Source organism: Galeopterus variegatus, unplaced genomic scaffold (genome assembly GCF_000696425.1).
Source record: "Galeopterus variegatus unplaced genomic scaffold, G_variegatus-3.0.2 Scaffold11, whole genome shotgun sequence".
In the NCBI taxonomy this organism is placed as follows: Eukaryota; Metazoa; Chordata; class Mammalia; order Dermoptera; family Cynocephalidae; genus Galeopterus; species Galeopterus variegatus.
Window position 1 is genome coordinate 1,661,982 of NW_007726122.1, and position 3,876 is coordinate 1,665,857.

Below are 3,876 nucleotides of genomic sequence, written 5' to 3' on the forward strand. Positions count from 1 at the left end.
CCAGACTCCTCTCTATAGTTTCAATCCAGCTTTGACTTTCATACTCTACTCAGCTCCCATTCTGCCTCTAGCTGGCTACTGATTAAGACAGAGGTTCCACAGTTTTTTCATAAATGATTCTCTCTTATTTTTGTGATATGAATTAAAACAAAGTCAGTGTGACTCCACCTCAAATATTAAATTCTAACTTTGGTTCAAAGTAGATGATCAAATATAACCATGTCTAAACACCCTTCACCTCACTGCAGATGCAGTTTAATCTTTTATTCAAACCACATAAATGATTGAATCTTTTATACAAGTTATCCCATCAGGAAGATTGTGATCTAGACCAGAGTCAGAATAGAATATGATCTAAAGAGAAGGTAAAAATTGAGCCTGGGTTAAGTATGACCTTGTGACAGACCCAGACATGTGTGGAGTACCTGAATGAACATTTAAGTTAGGGAATGTTGTTCAATATGACTGCTCATGAAGTGACTAAAATGGGAGTCAGAATAGAATATGATCTAAAGAGAAGGTAAAAATTGAGCCTGGGTTAAGTATGACCTCGTGACAGACCCAGACATGTGTGGAGTACCTGAATGAACATTTAAGTTAGGGAATGTTGTTCAATATGACTGCTCATGAAGTGACTAAAATGGACCTACCACATTTAAACAGTACATAAATAGTATTTTTAAAAATGCATTAAAAAGCACGTTTACTTACAGGCCATAGAACATTATAATTAAAATACCAAAAGAAATAGAAATAAATGCCCTCAAAACAACCCCATCCAAAGAAACAAACAAACAAACAAACAAACAAAAAAAAGCAGAATGAAAACATTTTAAACCATTTTATTAAGAAATTCAATTCTTAAAGCTCAATAATAATTTATATAGCATACTGATTTCCATAGATGTCTGAATCTGATGTATTGATTTTAGTCTTCTTCCTGTGGTGAAATTTGCCTTTTGGGAAGTTCAGTGGGAACAAATTGGGTAATAAGGCCAAACCTGAGCAAAGCCACTGTCAGATCGTACTATACATTTGATCTTATCTCTGACATTGAGTGCTGATACAATTCAAGCACAATTCAGTTAAATATTGGGGACAGTCTAAAATGACTTAATTCAATGGTCATACAAACCCACTTGAGAAATTAAAAAGGGGCATATTTCAGGATTTTTTAAAAAGCTGTGTAAAGACTGTGACCTCAAAATGACACTATCAGAATGACTCAGCTAAGTAGGCAAGAAAAAAGGGCAGCTCCTTTGAACCAAGTCTTCCCGTCTAATGCAGGAACTTGAGGTGTGGGGGTGATATAATACTTTGGCAGCATTCACATCCCACTGTTTAAGAGAAGCATAAATATGTTGAGGTACCTGAGAATCAAAGAGAAATGCCTTGTACAAATATGGATGTTATTTGCATATTTCAACAAATAACAGAAAACTATATTCACACTTAACAGAACTATAAATAAAATTATTTAATTTTCAGAATTTAAATTCTGAGTTTACAATAATGATCAACCTGAGCACTATTAAAAGCAAATGTGGCACTCTATTAATGAAAAGATGACAACACCAATGTAGCACTATTTATAATTTTTAAAGAAGTACAAAGATCCCGACAGTCCCACAAAAGAGCACTGGTCAAATAAATTCACCTCTGCTCATATAATAATATCCAGCCATTAAAAAAAAAGGAAATAATTCTCAACGCTTGGCATATATAATGATGCCCATAATAGATTGCTGTTTAAAAAAAAAAGGAAGAGTTTGAAAGTGAAAGTGAAAGAAGGCAGAAACAAAAGCCCATATATTGTATGCTTCCATTTATATGAAATGTCTAGAATATGCAAATCTAGAGACAAAAAATAGATTGGGGTGATGGAATATTCTGAAAATAGTGACAGTTGTGATGTCTGAGGTAGGGTTAGGGGGGCTCTTGATAGTGGGCCTCAACCCACTTCATCCTCTTACCAGCATCTTGACTCCACCACAGGAAAGAATTCAAGAGCAGAGTCACAGTAGAAAGTGAGAACAAGTTTAATATAGCAGATAAGAAATACAGGTTCCACAGAGAGACTGCAGCAGAGCTCCAGAGACTGAGCAGGGCCCACACCAAGTTTAAGACAAAACTAAGCTCAGTACAGACATCAAGTTTAACACAAAAGCAAGAAAAACATACTTAAGTTCAGTACAAAGTGAAGGCTGACTCAAGAGAATGAGCAGCTGCTTACTGAAAGTAAGTTAGATACAAAGTAAAGTATACACATCTCAGCAGCAAAGAGTGAACTGCCTCCAGGAAAGTGAGCAACCACCTGGTCTTTGGCTTGGATTTGGCTTTTATCAGCACCGCACTCTCCCGAGTGAGCCACAGGCCGGCCCTACATGGATTTGGCTTTTATATTTTCTCTGTGTAATGAACAGTCAGTTAAGGGGGTGACTCCCAGTTATGTAGCATTTAGTCTTGTGTATGCTCAGGCAGTCTCTTCCTGGGGCATGTTTATTGGTCAGACCCTATCACATGCACCAGGCATATTCAAGAATATTCTGTGCTCTCTGTTGAGCATGTCCAGCTACTGGATTTGCATCAGCCAGCTCCTTGTGGTCTCATTTCCCCCTTGTTGGTGCTAAAAATAGGTCTAACTGGCAACAGTAACTTTCCTCCAAAGGAGAGCTCAGAGGAGGGGGCCTGAGACCTCAAGGAGTGGCTGGAAACGCAGGGGCATGTCCTGAAACCTGAGCCCAGGGCAACTGAGCACCTCCTATATCAGTTGTACAACATTGTGAATACACTAAAAACCACTGAATTGTACACTTTAAAATGGGTAAAATGGTAAATTTTGTTATATGAATTTTATCTCAATAAAAAATGTGCATGTGCATATTCATATGTGTATGCAAGCCACTTGGGGGAAAGAGTTTAAAGAGGGTATATGTATGATAAAATGCACAGACTTATTTGAAGGTAGTTACATGGGGAGTCAAATTTGGGGGGCAATTTCGCTTTTTTGGTATGGTTTTAACATTTTTTTTTCTAGGCAAAAGAGCAAAATGTTACTATTGAGGAAAACTGGGCAAGGAATACAATCTGTCTGCATTATTTCTTATAACAGTATGTGAGTCTATAATTATCTCAATAAAAATTCCAAAAATTAAAAAAAAAATCCACCCTAAAACCCTTTCCTTGAACCTAAAACTACAGATGCTCTATTTTCTATTCTCCCCTCCCCATGTTTTGTAAGCTTATTGGTATATAATTTACAAACCATAAATCCACCTATTTTAATTATATACTTTACTGATTTTAGTAAACACACACTTGTGCAACTATCACTACTCAAAATATTTCCCCCACTACTCATTTGCAGTCAATCAGTACTACTGCCTCCCGGCACCTACTAATCTGCTTTCTGTCTCTATAGGTATGCCTTTCCTGAAAATTCATCAAAATGAAATCATATAGTGGTCTTTCACATTTGGCTTTTTTTTTTTTTACTTAGCATAATATTTTTGAGGGTCATCCATGTTGAAACATCTCATCAATAATCTTCCTTTTCATTACTGTATAGAGGTACTAATTTTTATCACAATGATGGTATAATTGAAAAAAAGAAGTAAAAGATGTTTGGATTTTGAAAATTTAAAACACAAAAAGTAAAAGGGCTTTTAGGCCATTGATTGCCTAAAGAAAAGGCTCTCCAATATTATCAAAGGCCACAAAACTAAAAACTATAAGTAATGTGCCCTTAAATTTTATAAAGGCACTCTTTTGAACTATATTTGAACTGGCAAAAAATAAAATTACCGCATTGTTTTCTCTACATTTAGGAGAATCAGAGTAAGCAAACTAGGTAAAAAAAAAAAAAAAAAAAAAAAA